We start from the raw sequence: 26408 nt of genomic DNA on the forward strand, positions 1-26408 counted from the left end.
GTTAATTCCTCCTTAGTGATGGGCGAAATGTTTTGCCAGGCATGGATTCGCGGCGAAATGTTTCACGAAACGGATGAAAAAATTCGCTACGCGCCCAAAAATTGTCGTCCGCAACAAAAGAATAGCCGCAGGCGACAAAAGAATATCCACGGGCAACAAAATAATAGCCGCGCCACAAAATAATAGCCGCAGACGACAAAAGAATAGCTGCGGACGACAAAAGAATAGCTGCGGACGGCAATTTTTTTTGACGAGCGACATTTTCGCCGTTTCATGAATTTTTTGCCATTTTGCGAATCTTTTGAAAGATTTGCTCATCACTATTCCTCATCCTCCATATTCTGCCCCTTTCAACTGAATGTGTAATAATTGCAATGGTCATTTGAATCAAAAAGACCATAACCATCACTTCAGGAATTATGGGAGGAGACATGCTAATGAATCAGTTTTGTCTATGTGGCTAACAATAAATCCAGAACTGATGGCTTAATAGCACAGATACAGCTGAAGAACTCCGAGCCATAAATCCAACCTTGCAGGCAACCTGTTTCCATCTGATTAGAGATCATGGTTTGTGAGGGGAATGACTTGGAGATTAACCAGACAAAAAAACAAAAACAAACAAAAGAACCCTATCCAGTTTAGGGTTAGAATGGTCAGACTTGACAAATAAATGCCCAAAGCCGTTTCATCCCTTCAATATTACAAGACATCAATGGAAACAAAACATGGGAGACTAGGCAGTGTATTTAACAAACCCATTGCAGAAATCCAAAAAGATTCTAAAGATGGGATCAATGACTATTTCAGGGCAAGATACAATATAATTAAACTAACCTGAAACATGTTTTTACTTAAATGGCAGATAGTGTAAAAGGTGGAAGGCATTTTTGCCCTGGCACAAGTAACAATGATGGAGCAAATGGTATGTGCGCCATTGGACTAATAATGAAATTGTCATGATCGGTAACCCCAAACCCAGAGCGGTTGTCAAGGTCCCGGCCGCAGCTCACACTTATGCCTATAAAAGCCGCGTTTGGCTTCGGGTGAAGCCCTCTGCTACTTGGGTGCCACAAGGTCTTAAAGTGAAGGAACCAGGGCAAAGGTTCTGAGCGAGCAAGAGAACCAGGTCTTGGGAACAGGACTGAGGGAGCTTACAAGAACCAGAGTCAGGCAGGTCGGGTCAAAACAGAACAGCACCAAGTGTAAGAAATCGTGTATCTTGGGTGCCATTATTTGTGATATATATAAATATATATATATGTGTTTGTGGCTCTATTGTGTTATACACTGAGTATGGGGGTAGCTCTAATGATTAATATAAACCAGTTTTTCAAGTTGCACCCGAAGCCAAATCTCCATATCTAAGGGTTTTTCTGTGGATGGTGGGACAGTACGTCTCCGAGAAGCCATAAAACTCAACAGTTACTGAACAATGGGCAAGGTGTGGTTTGTATCAACCCCCATCTGATCAGTTGGTATGTGGGGGGCAGTGGCTGAAAGGTGTATAAATGTGGGCTGGACAGAGGAACCTGGGGGAGCAACCTGGAAAAAGAACCTGGAAGGAGCACCTGGGGACTGGATCAGAAGTGACCGGGCAGGATGTGAGACAGACCAGAGAGAAGAGGCCATGGCTAGAGAAAAGGAACAAGACCACCATGTTCTTTGTGTATCGGTAGCTATAATGTAGATTTTGTCATTAATCTTTAAATGTAAATAATGTATAAATATTGTTTTGTTAATTAATCATTTAAGTGTAACCGTCCATTGATTTGCTACTCAATATATTCATTTTAATATACACTTATTGGTGTGGGTTATTTGTCTGCTTCTCAAAAGAACCGGAACCCTAGTAAGAGGGGTGATTAATATTATTATTAATATAATATTATTATTATATATATAGGTCAAATCTTATAGATGGCGAATGCAGGCAGGAGAGCAATGCATGGCATTTAATTCATATTTATAAGTGTATATTATTGTGTAGCAAACCAATCGATTGTTTTGTTTTGTGTTGTTTTAGTCTTTGTTTTAAGTTTAAAAAAAAAAAATGGATGTCTTAGCTAAAAAGATTGCCATGGTCACGTGCTCAGGGGAGATTGTTAAGTGTATGCAGGGATCTCCAGATCCATGGGCTAAGGCTCAGGCATATGTGACCAGGGCAATACAGGAAAAATGCATGTCTAAAGCAAAAGGGAAAAGTGCACTGGTTTTTGCTGCCTGCTGGATAGCAGAACAGTATAAAACTCTAGCGGTGCAGAAAGAGAATCTGGAGGGAAAGATTCTTTATTTGAATGATACGATAGATTCTCTAAAATTTTCTGTTGAAAATGCTGCTGCTATTTCCATTAGCAACCAGCAAACAATGGCAGAAAACCAGAAGGAGATTGCGCAGCTCCAACAGAGGCTGAGAGATGCAGAGGGCACCATTAAAAGTTTGGTTGCAACCTCAACCAGCAATGTAGGAGCTGATCATTCATCAGAGATTAAAGGGTTAAAAGCTCAGTTAAGAAGTCCTGTTGTATTAGCTGTTACCGGGCAGAGTAATACTAAGGGTAGAGATCTGTCTGCTAATGGTTTAAATGAAAGCAGTAGGACATGTGAAACTGCAAGTGAAGGTAATGGGACTAGTTTAGAATGTACTAGTCATGCCAGGCCTTCTAAATTGATTTCTAATTGTGCAGAGTACAGGACTGATAAACTGAAAGACAACAGTCCAGGAAAACAGGTTTCTAACCCCCTGCAATCTAGGAAACCGCATAACAATGAAAGGGTGTCGGCGATAAAGGTTTCTCTCCCTGCTAAACAGAATTGTAACAATTCAGTTAAAAAACACACAGAAAAGAAAGTGTTTAGGTGCTATGCGTGTTCAAAAGTTGGGCACATAGCCAGGTATTGTACCCTGAAAAACTATTATTGGGATAATAATAATTGGTACAATGAAAGAGAGAATTGGAATTCCTCTAGGTGGGGATTTCAAAAGAAAAGTAGGTATGGGAATACATGGGTCCCATATCAGGTTCTTACAACTCAGAGAGAAAGGCTGAGTGCAGAGAACTCCTATCTCCAAAATGCATGGGGAGCATTTAAAAAAGAGTTGGAAAGCATCAAATTAGAACTTTCTCAAATTAAAGGAAGAAGGGCTAATGAGAATAGAGGGAAACACAATGTGAATATGCCCTAACTTTTTCCCTTCACCAAGTTTATGTTTTACAGGATAAAGAAGGATTCAGGATTATGTAAAGGAGAATACCGTGCCTTACCTTGTCCTGTGAAAAAAAAAAAATTATAGAGGACCTTATGTATTTGTTTTTTTTTTTTTTCCTTTTTACACAGAAGGAGAAGCCTCTAAATTGGTATGGTACAGTCAGGTTATACAAATTCAAAAACATTTTTTGGTTTTTAATAGTTAGAATGACCTGCACTGTGAGGGAGTAAAATGGCTGCTGCTTTAGTTTAGTAGGAGAGTAAAAAGCACTGAGGCACAATTTGAATTTTATTTTTGATATGATTTGCCTGAGACAGATTGTTTTTCTTTACTCTTTGTATTAGCAGCAACATGTTTGTGACATCTTTACATAGATTGCATGCTGCTTGATAACCTCAATGTATGTTATGTGTTTTTGTATCAAAGCAGTATTCAGTCTATAGTTTTTCTCCAAAGTTTGTCTTACATTGTTTGTATTATCTTGAGTTTGTTGTGTGTAAAGTCTTCAAGGTGGGGTGTTTAAAACCACTTAACTTCACTAATTTGCATTATAGTTACCAGTCTGGTTTGTCCTATACATTTCTAGTATTTTGTTTATGTTTATGGTCTGTACCTGTCCAAAACAGCTAAAACAATGATGCTCCTTACAATTGTCTTGCTCTATTTTAGATGATCAGGCATGAAACTGAGGTGGAAATACTGAGACAAAGATGACAAACAACTCACTAGTGATTTGGCTAAGATAGTGCTGCACACTTTAGTGTAGTGTATCTTTTTAATTTCCTGAAGTCAGTATTGGTTATGGTCACACCTAACCATGAATTGAGGTGCTAATCCCAGCTATGCTGATTAATAAAATGTGCCGCAGAGATTCTCACCCTACCCCACAATAATAAAGGATTTTCCCTGTGTGGTCTCATTCATATGGTAACCGTGGTAAGCAAAATGTGTTGGGTGTTGCAAACACCAAAGTTTAAAGGCCATGGGTTACTGCAGAGGCCTAAAATGGGATCCAGCCCAGACATGGGTGGAGTAGTGTCACGTGGGTAAGTGGTGAGTACAGCGCACAGACAATACAGCAAAGTAAGCTGGAAACAAAGCCTCTAAAAGTGTGTGAGATTTTCTAACTGGCAGAAGGGTTCAAATTATGAGTATGAACTGTGAGTGTTTTTATAATTAGGTTAAATATTACCTCACAGTACCCTAAAACGTAAGCCTGTGTGAGTGTTATATAATTTGGGTCTCAGTAATCCTTTCACTTTCAGCACAAATACATATTATTCATTAATGGGTGTCCCTGAATGTTATACCTTTTTGTATTTAGAGGGCTCTTTCCTTGTGAAGTCCTTCGCCCTCTAGGTGGGGATTTGTAAGAAATCGTGTATCTTGGGTGCCATTATTTGTGATATATATAAATATATATATATGTGTTTGTGGCTCTATTGTGTTATACACTGAGTATGGGGGTAGCTCTAATGATTAATATAAACCAGTTTTTCAAGTTGCACCCGAAGCCAAATCTCCATATCTAAGGGTTTTTCTGTGGATGGTGGGACAGTACGTCTCCGAGAAGCCATAAAACTCAACAGTTACTGAACAATGGGCAAGGTGTGGTTTGTATCAACCCCCATCTGATCAGTTGGTATGTGGGGGGCAGTGGCTGAAAGGTGTATAAATGTGGGCTGGACAGAGGAACCTGGGGGAGCAACCTGGAAAAAGAACCTGGAAGGAGCACCTGGGGACTGGATCAGAAGTGACCGGGCAGGATGTGAGACAGACCAGAGAGAAGAGGCCATGGCTAGAGAAAAGGAACAAGACCACCATGTTCTTTGTGTATCGGTAGCTATAATGTAGATTTTGTCATTAATCTTTAAATGTAAATAATGTATAAATATTGTTTTGTTAATTAATCATTTAAGTGTAACAATACATTGATTTGCTACTCAATATATTCATTTTAATATACACTTATTGGTGTGGGTTATTTGTCTGCTTCTCAAAAGAACCGGAACCCTAGTAAGAGGGGTGATTAATATTATTATTAATATAATATTATTATTATATATATAGGTCAAATCTTATACAAGGTACAAGGTCGGGCAAATGGGGTCAGTCCAGGCAGGTCCAGTCTAAGTCAGGGTATGGACAGGGCTCAGAATCAGATAAACAGAACAGAGAGCTTATCCAGGAACTATGCTAGATAGACCTGTAATGGGCTGGAAGGAACTGAGAGGTAGGGGTTTATAGGCTGGATAATTGGCACTATAGAACAAATATGGGTATATAGAGACCACCTATAGCCAACATTCCTACTTGGAAAACTAAGGAAATGATTGAAGTGAACCAGGAACCCAGCAGTCTGCTCAAATAGGTGAAGCAAACTGCATAGTGGGCAGTGGGTTTCTAGTTCAAATCCAGGCAGGATGTTACAGAAATGATTGTTACATGATCCAGTAATATAGCAGTTTGTAGGCCCCACCAGGAAAGACCAAATTAGTATATGGTGGGGCCTAGCTTGAAGGCCCATTAGAGTGCAATAAAAAGCTGAAATCTCATTTACTGCTTTGGAAATCCCCGGAACTCTTCGATCCAAAGGTAAAATCTGTCCCTTTAGTGCTCATTGTTTAAGTACTCGCACCCGGGTCTTTGCTCTCCTCTTCAAATTGCAAAAATCAGGTGTGAGGAGCAAGGCATCCCCAACCCTTCTGTCTGCCCAAAGGCTCCTTTGCCCTGATCCCTAATGTGTACGTCCGAACAACAGTCTAGTTAGGGGATGGGTAGAAGGTTGGAGAGGGTCCCCTATGGGCCCCCCAGCCTGCCCCTCATTAACACATAACTCATAAGGAACTGTGTGCTTTAGACAAGCTTGACATATACAAATGTAATTAATGAATTTGCCTTCAGCATCAAGATATTAGGAATATTAGAAGATATTGATTATATACAGTGTGTATTCCGGTTATCCAGTAGCTGAATGTTGAAAGGAAATGTAATGATGTCCTTCCTTGTGTTCCAAGGCATCTGAGATCTACAACGATCCGACATTTAATGGATATAAGTCTAAAAATGTTGATTTATACTCATGATTCACACACACATTGCTTCTTTGGGACCACGAGCTAATGGGGAGGAGGAAAGATTCATGCAAGCCATGGGCAAGTTTATTCAAACAAAAGCTTTTGAAGGCTGGCTGAGGGAACAACATTTTCTCTCCTCAGAGACTGCAGGTCAGCGTCCCTCTGTACAACAGACCAAATACCTGCAGAAGGTTCTTCGACCACTCGTTGGCATAATGTATTGTCTAAGTGAGGTTTTTAATGGAACAGTTCGGTGTAGAAATGAAACTGGGAAAAATAGACAAAAAACATGTTTGCAATATAGTTAGTTGGGCAAAAATTGAATCTATAAAGGCTGGAGTGGGCAGATGTCTAACAGAATAACCATAACACTACTTCCTGCTTTCAGCTCTCTAACCTTAGTTAGTCAGTAACTTTAGGGGGGGCACGTGGAACATAACTGTCAGTTAGTTTGTGAGCACATAGGTTCGATTCAAATGCAAACTAACTGGCAGTTATGTCCCATATGGCTGATTGGCTACTGACTGCTAACAGCTTAGAGAGCTGAAATCAGGAAGTAGTGTTCTGGCTATTATGTTAGCTATCTGCCCACTCCAGCCTTTATAGATTACAGTTTTGCCCAACTAACTATATCGAAAACATTTTTTACTTTGCGCAGTCTGTCTATTTTACCCAGTTTCATTTTTACACTTAACTGTTCCTTTAAAGTAGAGTCAAGATGCTAAAATCACAATAAAATATTGCTACGCGTACTTTTGAGTAAGATATTTGAAGACCCCTAGCAAACGTCTTCCTTCTGATGACCTTAACTGGCTTTCCATTAGATGTTTTCCTGGGAAATGACATTCCTGGATTTCTCTTCCAAAGTACCTGGTTCTACGTCTGCTCATGTTAGAGAATGGTTCTTCTGGTTGAGATAGAACTCAAGCACAAGATCTTCTGGGTGCACTTACCCTTTGTAATGATACTGTGTTTCTTTACTTATTACTCAGTATGAGTTATCCACCCACTGCTGTAGCTTTTCATGTGGCAGGGATCTTCAACCCCTAGGCAGAGTATCTGTAAGCCAATGAAATAGCATAGCACAAAGGCAGATTACTTTGTATAAAGTGTAGGAATCCTTATAGAGGGGCCTGTTTTATACATGTCTCTCTGGTAGGAAAGTACCAAGTCTTTGGATTCTGTCTGTTGGAGAAAACCAAGGCTGATCTACCCATGGAGAAGGGTGCAAATCAGGACACTAGAAACTAATGATCAAACATAGAGTACAGGTATGGGATCCATTATACAGAAACCCATTATCCAGAAAGCTCCAAATTACGGAAAGCCCGTCTCCCATAGACTCCATTTTAATCAAATAATACAGAATTTTAAAACTGATTTTCCTTTTTTAATGGTTAAATGATTCCCTTTTCTCTATAATAATAAAACAGCACCTGTACTTGATCCCAACTAAGATATAATTACCCCTTATTGGGGGCAGAACAGCCCTATTGGGTTTATTTAATGGTTAAATGATTCCCTTTTCTCTGTTATAATAAAACAGTACCTGTACTTGATCCCAACTAAGATATAATTACCCCTTATTGGGGGCAGAACAGCCCTATTGGGTTTATTTAATGGTTAAATGATTCCCTTTTCTCTGTAATAATAAAACAGTACCTGTACTTGATCCCAACTAAGATATAATTACCCCTTATTGGGGTCAGAACAGTCCTATTGGGTTTATTTAATGGTTAAATGATTCCCTTTGCTCTGTAATAATAAAACAGTACCTGTACTTGATCCCAACTAAGATATAATTACCCCTTATTGGGGGCAGAACAGTCCTATTGGGTTTATTTAATGGTTAAATGATTCCCTTTGCTCTGTAATAATAAAACAGTACCTGTACTTGATCCCAACTAAGATATAATTACCCCTTATTGGGGGCAGAACAGCCCTATTGGGTTTATTTAATGGTTAAATGATTCCCTTTTCTCTGTAATAATAAAACAGTACCTGTACTTGATCCTAACTAAGATATAATTACCCCTTATTGGGGGCAGAACAGCCCTATTGGGTTTATTTAATGGTTAAATGATTCCCTTTTCTCTGTAATAATAAAACAGTACCTGTACTTGATCCCAACTAAAATATAAATAATCCTTATTGGGGGCAGAACAGTCCTATTGGGTTTAATTAATGTTTTATTGATTTTTTAGTAGACTTAAGGTATGGAGATCCAAATTACGGAGAGACCCCTTATCTGGAATACCCTTGGTCCCGAGCATTCTGGATAATGGGTCCTATACCTGTACTTACACTTGCTATTATAAGCCCTATTTAAGAACATATAGTGCAGTGACTGTGTTTCTATGAAATAAAATAATCAAAAACATCATGCCCTGTATGCCAAAAACAATGAGTAGAAGTGCATAAATCTCCAAGGATGCCCATCAATACCATATAGGAAATAAGGGTATATTTTATCCGATAAAAACCATTGGGTTCAACATTTTCCCCCTTTTCTGTACAGAGCGGTGGTTCTCAACTAATGCCGCGACCCTTTAATACAGTTCCTCGTGTTGTGGGGACCCCCAACCATAAAGTTATTCCTAAAACCATAGGAAATATGTGTTTTCCAATGCTCTTAGGCGACCTCCCAAAGGGGTCCCGAACCACAGGTTTAGGACTGCTGGTATAGAGGCATTCGTGCCTGATGCTTCTATGGAAAATAACTCAGCAGGAACCAATGAAAACGTCAACTTCAACCCATAGGTAGAGCGTCAAGAGAAGGACATTTTCTTAGTGCACAGTTGTCTCTGCTTTATTATCCAGATATGGGGAGATATCACCCTTAGAAACAGGGCCTGTATTGTTCCTAATGAATTTTATTATTATTATTACTGGTCGAGGAGAGCTGGTAATGGAAGGGTAAAGCAGTAAGAGGTGAATTTGTCTACTAATGAGGCAGCATTGATTTATCCGGGGGGGGGGGGGGTTAAGGAAATCAATTAAACTACCAGTACACATGGAACAATGATAGATGAAAAGAACAAATGGTTATTGGCTTTATGGGAAGGAAAAGGTGAAAAAGTAAGCTAAAAATGAAGCAGAATGTAAACAAGTAGTTTATATCTGATGCTCCACAAATCTTATGGAGGGATTTAAGTTTACTGGGGCCCAGTCACCCGTATCATTCAGCTTTAGTGACCCAGTATATATTACCTGCTGACTGGTTGCTATGGACTTGCACCTTTTTTCATGTAAATGTGGTACTTTGATAGCTCAGCATCTCCATGGGATCTTTTTCTTGGTCTGTATCAAGTAGTCTCTGAAGGAGAGATGGTTGGCTAATTCTCATCAACTACATGGACATTGCTACCAATGGGTTATTTCATATTCAACTTTATAAGGAGTAGTGAGGGAAGGAGCAATCAACCAAGGATTGGACTGGCCAACCAGATACTGGTTAAAATCCTAATTGGCCCCAGTCCTGGTAGGCTACTGGCTGATCCACTGGGGGTGGGTTATTTTACTCAGATGCTCTATCACCTAAAGCCCCTAATAGGCAGTAACCAGCTGTTGCTCCAAGAATTCTTGTGCACACCTCTTCTACAGAGTCATTTCTGATATTGTCACCACCTAGGCCTAGGGATCCTTCAGGTAAGGTTCTCCCAGTTGCTCCAGACTCACACTGGATGGGTTGGGTTTGGGTTTACTTGGATGGGTTGAACTTGATGGACTTTTTTCAACCCTATGTAACTATGTAACATCTTCGTCTTCCTAGATGAGGTCTATGTAGAAGTGGAGAACATTCCTTCATCTTGAGAGATGAGGAGAAATGGGATTACTTTATTACCCAGATAAACACCTAGGTAAGAACAGTTTGCTCTAAGAGTATAAGCATTGGCATTAAGCTGGCCATACACACTCAGATGTTAGTTGCCTTATAACAAATGTTCGGATATCGATTATAACAATCTAAATCTAACATTCAGATTGAAATTGTAGGATTAAAGTCCTCGTAAGTTTCAAAGCAAAGAGGGATCCTCCAGGGAAGGACAGGGAAGAGACAACTGCCATTGACTTTTACATGAAGTTTTAGATGGTGAATTGTTGGATTTGTTTTTTTAGCCATTTTGTTGCATAGTAAATCGCTAATCTGAATCGGGCAATTAAACCATAAATAAACCATAAATAAAACCATGAATGTCATGTAATTTATTAAAAAATCCAAACTGAAAAAGTATGAACAATAAAAGATGCAGAAAAGTCACGAAAACCACAATTTATTTTTGCAGTGACAATAAGAGCCGAGTAGGTACCGTTCCTCAGTACTACAGGGTAAAAAAAACCTGTGCTGTAAATACCCAGTGGGATTGTATTAGGCCAAACAGTTATTTACACGTTCGATGGAAGTCGCATGGTTATAGACACATGATTAATGAATGAGGCAAAATCACTTGTGCAAAACAAGCGAAATTGTCCTACACCTGCTGCCAAAACTCCTTTCTGACAAAAACAAATTGTGCACTGTTTTTTTCCCAAACCATTTCATTGATATGAAAACAACTGAAATAAAGTCCAAGGTTGAAGTTTACTATTAAAAATGTAATTACTGTTTGAGGTTGTTCATTGATTCATTGCTTGGCTTGAGAATAAGAGATGGTGCCTATAGTAGCAGTGGGGGGATAATAGCCTCTGGGAAGGGACTGGGGCTGTGGGATAGCAGGTATAGTAGGGAGAGATGGTGCCTATAGTAGCAGTGGGATAATAGCCTCTGGGAAGGGACTGGGGCTGTGGGATAGCAGGTATAGTAGGGAGAGATGGTGCCTATAGTAGCAGTGGGATAATAGCCTCTGGGAAGGGACTGGGGCTGTGGGATAGCAGGTATAGTAGGGAGAGATGGTGCCTATAGTAGCAGTGGGGGGGATAATAGTCTCTGGGAAGGGACTGGGGCTGTGGGATAGCGGGTATAGTAGGGAGAGATGGTGCCTATAGTAGCAGTGGGGGATAATAGCCTCTGGGAAGGGACTGGGGCTGTGGATAGCGGGTATAGTAGGGAGAGATGGTGCCTATAGTAGCAGTGGGGGATAATAGCCTCTGGGAAGGGACTGGGGCTGTGGGATAGCAGGTATAGTAGGGAGAGATGGTGCCTATAGTAGCAGTGGGATAATAGCCTCTGGGAAGGGACTGGGGCTGTGGGATAGCAGGTATAGTAGGGAGAGATGGTGCCTATAGTAGCAGTGGGGGGATAATAGCCTCTGGGAAGGGACTGGGGCTGTGGGATAGCAGGTATAGTAGGGAGAGATGGTGCCTATAGTAGCAGTGGGGGGATAATAGCCTCTGGGAAGGGACTGGGGCTGTGGGATAGCAGGTATAGTAGGGAGAGATGGTGCCTATAGTAGCAGTGGGGATAATAGCCTCTGGGAAGGGACTGGGGCTGTGGGATAGCAGGTATAGTAGGGAGAGATGGTGCCTATAGTAGCAGTGGGGGGATAATAGCCTCTGGGAAAGGACTGGGGCTGTGGGATAGCAGGTATAGTAGGGAGAGATGGTGCCTATAGTAGCAGTGGGGGGATAATAGCCTCTGGGAAGGGACTGGGGCTGTGGGATAGCAGGTATAGTAGGGAGAGATGGTGCCTATAGTAGCAGTGGGGGATAATAGCTTCTGGGAAGGGACTGGGGCTGTGGGATAGCAGGTATAGTAGGGAGAGATGGTGCCTATAGTAGCAGTGGGGGGATAATAGCCTCTGGGAAGGGACTGGGGCTGTGGGATAGCAGGTATAGTAGGGAGAGATGGTGCCTATAGTAGCAGTGGGGGGATAATAGCCTCTGGGAAGGGACTGGGGCTGTGGGATAGCAGGTATAGTAGGGAGAGATGGTGCCTATAGTAGCAGTGGGGGGATAATAGCCTCTGGGAAGGGACTGGGGCTGTGGGATAGCAGGTATAGTAGGGAGAGATGGTGCCTATAGTAGCAGTGGGGGGATAATAGCCTCTGGGAAGGGACTGGGGCTGTGGGATAGCAGGTATAGTAGGGAGAGATGGTGCCTATAGTAGCAGTGGGGGGATAATAGCCTCTGGGAAGGGACTGGGGCTGTGGGATAGCAGGTATAGTAGGGAGAGATGGTGCCTATAGTAGCAGTGGGATAATAGCCTCTGGGAAGGGACTGGGGCTGTGGGATAGCAGGTATAGTAGGGAGAGATGGTGCCTATAGTAGCAGTGGGGGGATAATAGCCTCTGGGAAGGGACTGGGGCTGTGGGATAGCAGGTATAGTAGGGAGAGATGGTGCCTATAGTAGCAGTGGGGGGATAATAGCCTCTGGGAAGGGACTGGGGCTGTGGGATAGCAGGTATAGTAGGGAGAGATGGTGCCTATAGTAGCAGTGGGGGGATAATAGCCTCTGGGAAGGGACTGGGGCTGTGGGATAGCAGGTATAGTAGGGAGAGATGGTGCCTATAGTAGCAGTGGGGGGATAATAGCCTCTGGGATGGGGATAAACACCTACTGATTGTGACTGACTTGGGATAATAGAAAAATATGTTGTAAGACTGGTTTGAACCATAACTTTCCAGTACTGTCTGGCAGCTGATGAGTATTACAAACAAATATTATAAGAAAAATTGAAGGGACATTGTTCAAACTCTTGCACTTTCTATAGATAATGGGGGGGGTCACATAGTTTGGGTTGTAACCCTCCATTTTTGTGTGTTATTCTCTGGCAGTGAAAGAGCCGCACTAAGGTACAATACACAAGGTTTAATAGATACACAGATTCTGCCATTGGAAAAACTCGCAATCTATTTTATGGCGTCGGTAGCAGAGCCTCATAAAACGACTCGCCGAAGGTCACTCCAGTACATAAGCGCGTAACCTGCCTCTCAAACCTCAAGGGCAGTTACGGTTCATTAACTGATTTAAACTGTAAAATATCATAGTTTTTCTCCTGCCTCACTACATCTATTTAACTGCTAAACGTCCATGGATAATATATAGCAGTTCCCTGGGGCAGAGCCGGCTTGGAGGATCCTTTAGCCAGAGGGATAATGTACAGAAGGAAGAAAGTTGACCCTTTCACTCCCTTGTAGTAGATGGTTTTGACAATCCATTGCCTAAAGGATTCCCAATATGGCGCCCCTATGACCTTTACAGTCCAATACTGTCACCTATTGACATGAGTCAGTTGAAAAGTGTCAGTCTGGCTATGAATTCTCACTATAACTGATCAATCTGAAGTCTAGTTAGCCCATCTTATGAGTCGGCTCATTGGTCGCTCTTTGGAATGCATTACAAATCTCTATAGATCAGGGATCCTCAAACTACGGCCCGTGGGCCGGATCTGGCCCCCCAGGTAATTTACCCAGCCCCCGCTGCATCCTCACCCCTGGCAGTAGAGAGAGAGGACCCAGCAGGGAGCAGGACGGGGGAGCTGGGACAGGGAGGACGGACGGAGCTGGCAGAGAGAGGACTCAGTGGGGAGTGGGGGGGAGCTGGGACAGGGACGACAGATGGAACTGGCAGAGAGAGGACTCAGCGGGGAGTTGGGGGAGGGAGCTGGGACAGGGAGGACAGAGCTGGCAGAGAGAGGACTCAGTGGGAGTGGGGGGGAGCTGGGAGAGGGAGGACAGATGGAGCGGGGGGAGCTGGAAGAGGGAGGACTCAGCAGGCAGCGGGAGGGGGGAGCTGGGAGAGGAGGGACGGACGGACTGAGCGGGGGGAGCTGGAAGAGGGAGGACTCAGCGGCCAGCGAGAGGGAGGAGCTGGGGGAGGGGGGACGGATGGACTGAGCGGGAGCGGGGGGAGCTGGAAGAGGGAGGACTCAGCGGCCAGCGGGAGGGAGGAGCTGGGAGCTGTATTTATTGTTATACTGTGTATTTATCTATTATTATCTTAATAACCCCCTGTATGTATTAATGTATTCTACTGTACAGCGCTGGGTACATAAGTAGCACTTTATAAATAAAGATATACATACATACATACATTTATGTAATGGGCTGGTAGCTAGAAGGTTCCAACAATGTCTCTATATGAAGACGCACATGGACCTACTGTACTTGTTGGTAGAAGTCTTTTCAGTTTTCCTGTTATTAAATCTTAAATTTTTCAACTGTTCTTGTTTTTTTTTGTTATTGTTTATAACTTTTCAGCAACAATACATTCCATGTCCCTTCCCTTCAGTGATCCGCTGACTGTTTGAAGAAGACAATGTGTCGCCAACGGTGTAGGTGTAAATCAGTAATAAGCAGTTAATGAGGAAATCTCCTTTGATGTTGAATGCAGTTTGGTATCACTATATACACTACAGTATCTTCTTATACCATTTTATATTTCTTTGGACATAATAAAAATAGTAAATCTGAGAGATTCTAAGAAAATGCAGAATGAACATTTTCTTCTTTTATTTTTTATTATTTAAACTTTTTTATTGGTGCGGAAAGGTTGGTACCAACAATGTTACAGTTAGATAGGAGCATGTATGAGGTAAAAGTGATACATCAAAAAAAAAGAAAAAACATCGGGCCTGATTCACTAAAGGGCGATAAAACGTGCGCTATTTTTATTTTGCGCTAAAATTTTTTACCGCGGCTTAATTTTGGCGATTTTTCACACGATTCACTATAAGCATACTCGCGCTTTTTTACGCGCGATATTGCATGCGTTATTTAACTCGCGAAAGGCTATTTCAATGCGGTATTTGCCGGTACATGCGCTAAATACGCGAATAATCGCCGCATATGAATGGTAGCATAGAAATAGTGTATAAAAATTGTCGCCGCATATAAATGGTGTATATAAATATTAGCCACATATAAATGGTAGCATATAAATGGTAGCATATAAATAGTAGCATATAAATGGTAGCATATAAATAGTAGCATATAAATGGTAGCATATAAATAGTAGCATATAAATGGTAGCATATAAATAGTAGCATATAAATGGTAGCATATAAATAGTAGCATATAAATGGTAGCATATAAATAGTAGTATATAAATGGTAGCATATAAATAGTAGCATATAAATGGTAGCATATAAATAGTAGCATATAAATAGTAGCATATAAATGGTAGCATATAAATGGTAGCATATAAATGGTATCATATAAATAGTAGATGCTTATAAATAGTAGCCACTAGTGATGAGCAAATGTGTTCTGGTTTCTTTAGTGAAAAATTAGCAAATCTTTCGAAAGATCCACGAAACGGCAAAAATGTTGTGCGGGCAAAAAAATTGTTGCTGTGACTATTATTTTTTGGCACTTGTATCAATTTTTGGATGTGCGGTGAATTTTTGCGTGGCAAATTTTTTCATTTTTTGCCATTGGCAGGTTATTTTGAGAAACGCATGAAAAAATCCGCCGCAAAAAAAATTCAACGCACGTCCAAAAATTCGCTGCGAATCCATGCCTGGCGAAACATTTCATCACTTGAAGCCAAATATAAATAGTCGCGCAAATGAACGCACGCCATGTTAGCCATACACGCCAATACTTGCAGAAAATTACTGTATTAAAAATGAACATTTCGCTGCAAACTGGCGGCTGCGTCACTCTAGGGGAAACACACACTTGAATAAATAACACTGTAAGTCCATATTTTATTGCAAAAAATCATTTACTGTACTTTTGTATAATTTTTCGCCTGCCTGTAGTAGGAGTTAATTTTCGCATAGCCGAATGCGATATTTAGTGCGCAAAAGTTATAGTGAATCATGCGATCGTATTCTTTTCAGCGCGGAAATTAACGCAAAACGGTAAAACTAGTGCGAGAAATACCGCATGTGAAAATGGCGATTTTTCGCACGCGATAATACTATGGTGAATCGCGCGCAAATTATTTTGCGTTTTTTAACGTGAAAAAGCGTGCGACAATTTTTATCGCCCTTTAGTGAATCAGGCCCATTGCATTATAAAAAAAACTTGCCGACCGCGGTAAAAAAAAAGTCACATGCTGCATTTTTTTGATGCGCGTTTCACAAATTTCCTGCCATTTCATGAATCTTTTCAAATATTCACAAATTTCCTGCCATTTCGTGAATCTTTTCAAATATTCACAAATTTCCTGCCATTTCGTGAATCTTTTCAAATATTCACAAATTTTTTTGCCGAAGCAAAATGGGACAGATTCACTCATCACAATTCATTACGTTTTATTTTATTTAATGCATTCAAATGGTTAAATTAAATACCGAAAATATATTTTAGATTTATATAAAATATAAAAAAAAAATATTAAAAAAAGAGTAGAAATGATTCATTACACGTTGGACTTGGTCTGAAGAAATTCTAAAGGTTGTTTTGTTCAGTCAATGAATTTCAGGAAAAGAATTTGCAGTTCAGAACTGAACTTTTCTACCTGAGGAACTTCGAGTAAAACGTAGTTACGTAATCATAAAGGACAGTGTGTGTCAGAAATAATCCTGAATCTGTCCCCCCCGCGTCAAATTAATGGTGTTGCGCCAGTGTGCGCTTCCGTCAAGATTTCCAAATCTTTTGTGTTCACACAATTACAGCGATCAGTAGGTCACTCTGCGCCGACACCACACAACATTAATTGCCTAATGGAAAAGTAAACAACCGTCATCGTATACTTTGCTTTTAACGCCAGTCATGTGATGAAAACTGACAGTCGGTCGGTCAATGCCATGGATGGTTCCCTACGTACCAAAGCCACAAATGATTTTAGTGGAGACTGGGACGGGTGAAGTTTCGAAGGCGTTTGTTAAAATGTATTCATTTATTACAATTTTATTTTTGAAATGTTATTTAATGAATTGAATCAATTATCAGCAGATCAGATAGTCACACAGGCTATCTGACTAATCACCCCCTGCGAGTCATTAGACAAATTGGCCCCAAGGGGAAAACAATTTAATCACAGCAGGGGTCCCCAATCTTTCTTAAGGTGGCCATACACTTAAGACCAAATGACCGAATTATCCTAAGTTCCCCTGCTATCGCCCACCCGTAGGTGGGGATATTGGGAGAAGATCCACTTGCTTGGCGACATCGCCAGGCAAGTGGATCTTTATGTGTATGGCCTCCTTAACTCGCGAGCCACAGTCAAATGTATAAAGACTTGGAGAGTAGTGATGAGCGGATCTGTTTCGCTTCTTTGTCGTAATGTATGGAACGACAAGAACATTTGCAAAACGGTGAAAAATCCACAAAATGCGTTTGTCACACGACTTTGTTGCATGCATCTTTTTTTAACATGATTGCAACCTTTTTGAAGCGACTAGACTATTTTGACGTGACCGTGGCCATTTTTACGCAACTGCGCCAATTTTGATGCAATCGTGCCCAATTTGGCGCGACTTTTTCTGACGCACAGCAAATTTTTCTACGCCAAATTTTCACAGAAGTTTTGTGAAACAATTTGTCAATGGCGAAGTGCAGAAATTCACTGCGAATCCATGCCTGCCGAAAAAATTCCCTCATCACTATTGGAGAGCAACACAAGCACTGTCAAAGTTCATGGAGGAGCCAAATAAGGGCTGTGATTGGCTATTAGGGGCCTCTATGCACCCTATCAGCTTACAGGGGCTTTATTTGGTAGGAAATCTTGTTTTTATTCAACCAAAACTTCCCCCTAAGTCAGGAATTCAAAAATAACTACCTGGTTTGGGGGCACTGAGAGCAACATCCAAGAGGTTGGGGAGCAACATGTTACCCCCGAGCCACTAAATCACAGTATAGAAGTGCAGTTTGGAAACCACATAGGCATTCAACTAAAATCTGGATTTTTAATTTGTATAGTTTTGTTTGATCAAATTGATAATTTGAGGTGCTGCAAAGATAATCATTCAATAATTTGAAAATTTGGCTTTTTTAAGTTTGGTTTCTTTTCCTAATGTTAAATCACCCTATTCTCGTTAGTGTTTTTCATTATGCAGACTTTTCTTATATCCGTTATCACTTCTCAAAAATATCCAAATTGAAAAACGTATTTGCTGTGTCAGATTGATTCATTCCAACGTGGAAAAATATTGCCTGAATTGCTAATCTCCTGAGTACAACTGGTATCGGGGATTAATAATTCTGATGGGTGTTAGTGCTTAGTGCTACTGCTGAGCTCCGCTGAGTGCTAATATCCACTTAAAGTAACATATTTGACAATTCAAAGAGATTTTAATGAAACAACATCTATCTGTGTTGATGAATGGGGAGGTTAAACACTGTCCTGACTGTCAGGAAACTGTTTTGCTCTTAACTTGTGACCTCTCTAGGACTTCTGGTCCTTTTGTTCTCCTGCTTCTTCATTTTACCTTTATCTTTTGCTTTCCCTTTGCAGCAACTGTTCTTTCCTATTGCATCTTCTCCTCTTCTCTTTCTCTCTCTTCTGTTCTTCCCTAAATCTGTGTCCTGTTCTTCTCTCTAATTTTCGGTTGATGTTGTCCTGTTCTCCTTCTGTCCTGTTCTCATTCTGTCCTGTTCTCATTCTGTCCTGTTCTCCTTCTGTCCTGTTCTCCTTCTGTCCTGTTCTCATTCTGTCCTGTTCTCATTCTGTCCTGTTCTCATTCTGTCCTGTTCTCATTCTGTCCTGTTCTCATCCTGTCCTGTTCTCATCCTGTCCTGTTCTCATTCTGTCCTGTTCTCATTCTGTCCTGTTCTCATTCTGTCCTGTTCTCATCCTGTCCTGTTCTCCTTCTGTCCTGTTCTCATTCTGTCCTGTTCTCATTCTGTCCTGTTCTCATTCTGTCCTGTTCTCCTTCTGTCCTGTTCTCATTCTGTCCTGTTCTCCTTCTGTCCTGTTCTCCTTCTGTCCTGTTCTCCTTCTGTCCTGTTCTCCTTCTGTCCTGTTCTCCTTCTGTCCTGTTCTCCTTCTGTCCTGTTCTCATTCTGTCCTGTTCTCATCCTGTCTTGTTCTCATCCTGTCCTGTTCTCCTTCTGTCCTGTTCTCATTCTGTCCTGTTCTCATTCTGTCCTGTTCTCATCCTGTCCTGTTCTCCTTCTGTCCTGTTCTCCTTCTGTCCTGTTCTCCTTCTGTCCTGTTCTCATCCTGTCCTGTTCTCCTTCTGTCCTGTTTTCATTCTGTCCTGTTCTCCTTCTGTCCTGTTTTCCATTCTGTTCTGTTTCACATTTCTAAGGCTATTGGTTTGAGCTTGTTTTGTTTTTTGTTTGTGTCTGTAGGATACATGCTTTGTGCTGTGAATGGTGCTACTGTGTTTTTAGGGAGAAGTTGAGCAAATATGTTCATTTGAAAAAGTATAAGGTCCATATCCAAAGCAAACCTCAAAACCTGAACATTTTTTGCTTGCTTAAGGGCAGCACTGGAACAAACTGGTTGGGCACCCTAAGCAACCAGGTTGGCCACTTTGCTCCCCCCATGCATGTGTGTACAATTGAGCATATGCATATGGACTAGGAGGGCTTTCCAGTGAGCCATAGTGGTAGGATAAGGACCCTGACTTGGGGTAGTCAACAGAATATCCAAGCCCCCAGCGCCCCTAGGCACATGTCTCTTTTGCCTGCCCCTAGTTCCATCCTGATTAAAGCGGGGGTCCACCTTTCTACTATGTGTCCAATAGTGGATTATAGAGGCCCCACTTCATTGTCTGCACGTAACACATGGAGGCCCATTTATCCCCATTCTCATTTTTGTGGTTTAAGAGGTCTTTAAAACCACAAAAACCACAAATTTTCTCTAAAACTACGAGAATGCCAAGGGATTTATGAAAACAACAGTTTATTTTTTTTAAAAAAAGCATCATCATAAAAAATGTGAAAAACTGCGCAAAAATCTACGAAATTCGTTTGTCGCGCAACTTTTTTGTTGCCTGTGTCTTTTTTGTCGCCCCACGGCTTTTTTTTTTTACGCGACCGCGCCTATTGTGACTTGACTGCGCCCATTTTGACGCAACCCCAACTTTATTTTGACCCGCTGTGAATTTTCACAGAAGTTTCACGAAACAATTCACCATTCACCAAATTCAGAAATTCACTGCGAATCACAGTCTGGCTACAAAATTCGCTCATCACTAATAAAGATACAGCTATTATTTGCGCAGAACATTCTCCCCCTTAATGAATAAGCCTCCAGTGTGGTCAGAATCATATTAAGACACTGTCATGGCAGCCTACGCGGAAAGTAATAAAGGCCAAGTTATAACTCTCAAAATGTGCAGCCCATAAGCATTACAAATGAGGCTTGTTAATTCTCTCACTTGCATAAAGTATATATAAAATCTTTATGAAGGTTTGGTTGTCCTTTAAGATTTGGTTCCCGTCGGTAATACTGATAAGTAGCTCCCTTCTCCGTTCTATTGAAATTACCCTAATGCTGCTTCATTCAGCGAGCCGGCCGCCCTATATCATCCAGTCTGAGTTAACAAGATAACAAAGGGAATTTGTCGCGGAGTGGCTTATTAACATTCAGACAGAAGGAAAAAAAAAAAAACTCCCCGCAAATGATCCGCGTATGAGGCTTCCGAGCATTTGTTACCGTAATTGCAGTTTTCACCCCGAAGGACTAATAGCATTCCGGGCTACTGTTAACTGTATCATTCTGAATAATGTATTGAAAAATGAATGCGCCAAGTATTAAATAATCATTTCGAAAAAACGTGTCCTCCATCATCAGAGCCGGGGGATCTGCATCAGATCCCATTATAAGTGATCTTCAGTCATCCATTGTCCAGAAGTGCACTTCACTTCCAGTGAATTAAACAAAATAAAACAAAATCAAGGACGGATTTGTATACAGAGCATTCATACAGGGCCGGAAAATACAGAATTGAATTTATAAACATGGAGTCGGCTGCCCTGATGGATGATGGGAAACTTCAGAAATCAAATCTTCTATGACATTGTTATAATATAATACATCAATCATTTACTTATTGGATTCTCTGTGATAAATATGAATGTAGGTCAACATACTTCACTAGCTATAATGAAAAAATAAAAAACAGTTCTGCCCCCAATAAGGGGTAATTATATCTTAGTTGGGATCAAGTACAGGTACTGTTTTATTATTACAGAGAAAAGGGAATCATTTAACCATTAAATAAACCCAATAGGGCTGTTCTGCCCCCAATAAGGGGTAATTATATCTTAGTTGGGATCAAGTACAGGTACTGTTTTATTATTACAGAGAAAAGGGAATCATTTAACCATTAAATAAACCCAATAGGGCTGTTCTGCCCCAATAAGGGGTAATTATATCTTAGTTGGGATCAAGTACAGGTACTGTTTTATTATTACAGAGAAAAGGGAATCATTTAACCATTAAATAAACCCAATAGGGCTGTTCTGCCCCAATAAGGGGTAATTATATCTTAGTTGGGATCAAGTACAGGTACTGTTTTATTATTACAGAGAAAAGGGAATCATTTAACCATGAAATAAACCCAATAGGGCTGTTCTGCCCCCAATAAGGGGTAATTATATCTTAGTTGGGATCAAGTACAGGTACTGTTTTATTATTACAGAGAAAAGGGAATCATTTAACCATGAAATAAACCCAATAGGGCTGTTCTGCCCCCAATAAGGGGTAATTATATCTTAGTTGGGATCAAGTACAGGTACTGTTTTATTATTACAGAGAAAAGGGAATCATTTAACCATGAAATAAACCCAATAGGGCTGTTCTGCCCCCAATAAGGGGTAATTATATCTTAGTTGGGATCAAGTACAGGTACTGTTTTATTATTACAGAGAAAAGGGAATAATTTAACCATTAAATAAACCCAATAGGGCTGTTCTGCCCCCAATAAGGGGTAATTATATCTTAGTTGGGATCAAGTACAGGTACTGTTTTATTATTACAGAGAAAAGGGAATCATTTAACTATTAAATAAACCCAATAGGGCTGTTCTGCCCCCAATAAGGGGTAATTATATCTTAGTTGGGATCAAGTACAGGTACTGTTTTATTATTACAGAGAAAAGGGAATCATTTAACTATTAAATAAACCCAATAGGGCTGTTCTGCCCCAATAAGGGGTAATTATATCTTAGTTGGGATCAAGTACAGGTACTGTTTTATTATTACAGAGCCTGAAGCCTGAAAACTAGTCAGGATACATTTGGGAAAATGCCCATCGGGAAGATTCCTGGAGACTAGCAGGATGCAAAACAATCCTATTGGGTTTATTTAATGGTTAAATGATTCCCTTTTACCTGTAATAATAAAACAGTACCTGTACTTGATCCCAACTAAGATATAATTACCCCTTATTGGGGGCAGAACAGCCCTATTGGGTTTATTTAATGGTTAAATGATTCCCTTTTCTCTGTAATAATAAAACAGTACCTGTACTTGATCCCAACTAAGATATAATTACCCCTTATTGGGGCAGAACAGCCCTATTGGGTTTATTTAATGGTTAAATGATTCCCTTTTCTCTGTAATAATAAAACAGTACCTGTACTTGATCCCAACTAAGATATAATTACCCCTTATTGGGGGCAGAACAGCCCTATTGGGTTTATTTAATGGTTAAATGATTCCCTTTTCTCTGTAATAATAAAACAGTACCTTGTACTTGATCCCAACTAAGATATAAATAATCCTTATTGGATACAAAACAATCCTATTGGGTTTAATTTATGTTTTATTGATTTTTTAGTAGACTTAAGGTATGGAGATCCAAATTACGGAAAGACTCCTTATCAGGAATACCCTTGGTCCCGAGTGTTCTGGATAATGGGTCCTATCTCTGTATGTGTAAATATTTGGAGTAATAGACCCAATCAATGCAGTTAGTAAGAGGTATAACAGATTGAACCAATTGCATACTTATTATTATTATTATTATTATTATTTGATCCAAACAACAGGTGTTTTTGCTACAATAGCAATAACCAAGGTTGGATCTCCTAATATGAACGACTAAACCAAGGGCAATTTTTGCATCGTAAAGTGAAACAAAGCCCATTGTAGAGCGATAAAATGAACTCAACACACAAACTTCATTAGGTGTCTATGAGTGCTTTATGTCAGCTGAGTGCCTGTAATACTACAATTAATTACTTACCTGTAGCCACGGCTTTAAAGGCTTTAGTATTTCAGAAAGGGAAAAACACCATCTATACAGTAGGAGAAGAGGATAATGGAACGGGGGGGGCTAATTAAGGGACGGAACTGCCGAGTACGTACTTCATAATGAGAGTTATGTTCATTTAGGAGCTGTTTGGGGGTAAACACACTCGAGTAATTCACCAGCTGCCCCCAGGATAATATTAAAAAACCTGCTTCAATACAATACGGTAGAATTTGTATCACACACACTTCTGATGAAGAACGACTGCCAATAGTCTCCAATTGTATTTCGGTAACAGCTGGGTGAGTGCACTAATGCATTTAGAGCACTGGGCTTTATTTCATTAAGCAGCATTAACTGTATTTGCATTAATTTATTGTTCTGGCCTGTACAAAAAAAAATGATTATGACTGTTATTAGAAGCAATTAGTCAAACTCTCCCCCCAAGTATATCGGCTGGAGCGAAATCCGCCATAATAATTAGGCCTAATGTAATGGGGCTTTGCTGAAAAACTAGTGATTGTCATGACAATGAGAAGTCAAATGTGTCATAAAGGGATATTACATCAAGGGAAAACCTGGTAGGTTAGAAAAATAGTTATAGGGACGGAAGTCCATATACTGACCCAATGGTGCCATGACTAATGGCTTCCAAATAACTGTCAGTGCACACTCTCTCTATATGAGCAAACTTAGGGGGCTGTTCCTGCTGAATTGTGCTTAGTATAGGGCAATCCCTATGTGCCATAGTTTTATGGTATCTCTCTGTACAGGCTATGAGCAAACTTAGGGGGCTGTTCCTGCTGAATTGTGCTTAGTACAGGGGAATCCCTATGCTGCCATAGTTTTATGGTATCTCTCTGTACAGGCTATGAGCAAACTTAGGGGGCTGTTCCTGCTGAATTGTAGAGATGTAGCGAACTGTTCGCCGGTGAACTAATTCGCACGAAAATCGGGTGTTCGCAAGTTCGCAAGTTCGCGGACTTTTAGCGAAGTTCGCAATTTTGGGTTCGCCTTAGCTGGAGCCAAATTTTGACCTCTCACCCCAGAGCCAGCAGATACATGGCAGCCAATCAGGCAGCTCTCCCTCCTGGACCACCCCCGGACCACTCCCTTCCATATATAAACCGAAGCCCAGCAGCCATTTTACATTCTGCCTGTGTGTGCTTGATGAGTTAGCATAGGGAGAGAGCTGTGCAGGGGTTTGAGGGACAGTTTAGGTAGCTTTGCTGACTAGTAATATACTTTCTACTGCTCTGTATGTAGCTGCTGGGGACAGCTGTCCTGCTGATCTCATCTGCTGTAACCCAATAGTCCTTGTAAGGGCTGCTTTTATTTTCTGATTACTGTTACTCTTCTTTTCATTGTGTACTGCAGCGCCGTCTGTGTGTGTTGGAGACAGCTGTGCTGCTCATAGTAGTGCACTAAGCACCAACCACACATTCACATCATTTTTTTTATTTGTGTTTTTTTACTTTGCTACTGTAATTTATAGGGCCCAGTGCTATTAGTCTAGCTGTGTTGGGGACTGGTGTGCTGCTCCTAGTAGTTCCCCCCAGCACCAACCAGAGATCACTTTTTTTTTATTATTATTTTTTTTTTTTTAATTTAAGTTACTGTTCTTTAACGTGTCCAGTGCTGTTTGCTGTTATTCATAGTAGTGCACCAAACACGTTACACATAGTAGTGACATTGCATTGCAATAAAATCACCTGAGCGATGTTTTTCCACCAGCAATAATCTATTCCGTATCCACTACTGCGGCGTTTTGTCTTTGCGTGTGAACCGGCTGTAACCTTTACACGACTTGATTGGCATGTAGACGCCGGACGTTTTAAAGCAGTTTATTACACAAGTTTAGAAATGTAGTGTGATTTCTGCCCTTTACAGCACAAAACGCAACGCTGTGTCAACAACGTATTTTTCAGAGAAAAATTTGCCCTTGATCCCCCTCCTGCATGTCACTGCCCAGGTCGTGGCACCCTTTAAACAACTTTAAAATCAGTTTTCTGGCAAGAAATGGCTTTTCTAGGTTTTAAAGTTCGCCTTCCCATTGAAGTCTATGGGGTTCGCAAAGTTCGCAAAAGTTCGCACTTTTTGGCAGAAGTTCGCCAACGGGTTCGCAAACTTTTTTTGTGAGGTTCGCTACATCCCTACTGAATTGTGCACTCAAAGTAAATAGCTTAAGAGAAGCAAGAATAACCATACATTCACCTTGTAACATCTCCATTACAAAATACAAAGGAAGAAAATGTGAAAACCCAGTTGCCCTTTAAAAAACAGACTGAATGGCTGAATGGCTGCTACTGATCTACTAAGCACTTCCAGAAATGAATATTCTATCTGCCTTCATATAAATCTTGAGCACAGCTCCCAACTTGCATATAACAAAAGCGATAATGTTAAAATATGCCGCAGCCTGTAAACCAATGGTAATAATACTTAAATACAGAGAAGCAACAAAAAAAAATAATGATCACTGTCATAATACATATAAATGGAATGGCTCTTCCAAAAAAAAAAAAATTAACTAAAAAAAAATTAAAAAAACCCTCTTCCTGCACTTACATGGTACTGGAATATTCCAAGAGAAGCATTTACAGGGAAACCTGTTACGAAAAATATATTAAAGGAACAGTAACACCTAAAAATGAAAGAGCTTTAAAGTAATAAAAATATAATGCACTGTTGCCCTGCACTGGTAAAACTGGTGTGTTTGCTACAGTAACACTACTATAATTTATATAATAAGCTGCTGTGTAGCCATGGGGGCAGCCATTCATGGAATTTCTTTTAAACTGGAATTCATTTGCCGCAAACAAAAAGTCAGATTATTTGGGGTAATAATATATAATAATATAATTGCAAGCTGCAAAGTTTGGACCATGTTTGGGAAGCAACCAATCAGCAGGGAGCATCTACTGAACACCTATTTGAATGCAGCATCTGATTGGTTGCTATGGGTTACTAGACCTATACCAATAGCGTTGCCACAACTAAACTCATTTCCACAAAAACCACCAATGTCTGGTCATTTATTAGAAGATCCGAATGGAAAAAGCACAAACAAAAACAACAAAAAAGTGGAAAAAAACCCCACAAAAAACGCAACTTTTTCATATTGCCCCCCCTTTAGAGTCAGG

Source organism: Xenopus tropicalis, chromosome 4 (assembly GCF_000004195.4).
Source record: "Xenopus tropicalis strain Nigerian chromosome 4, UCB_Xtro_10.0, whole genome shotgun sequence".
Lineage (NCBI taxonomy): Eukaryota > Metazoa > Chordata > Amphibia > Anura > Pipidae > Xenopus > Xenopus tropicalis.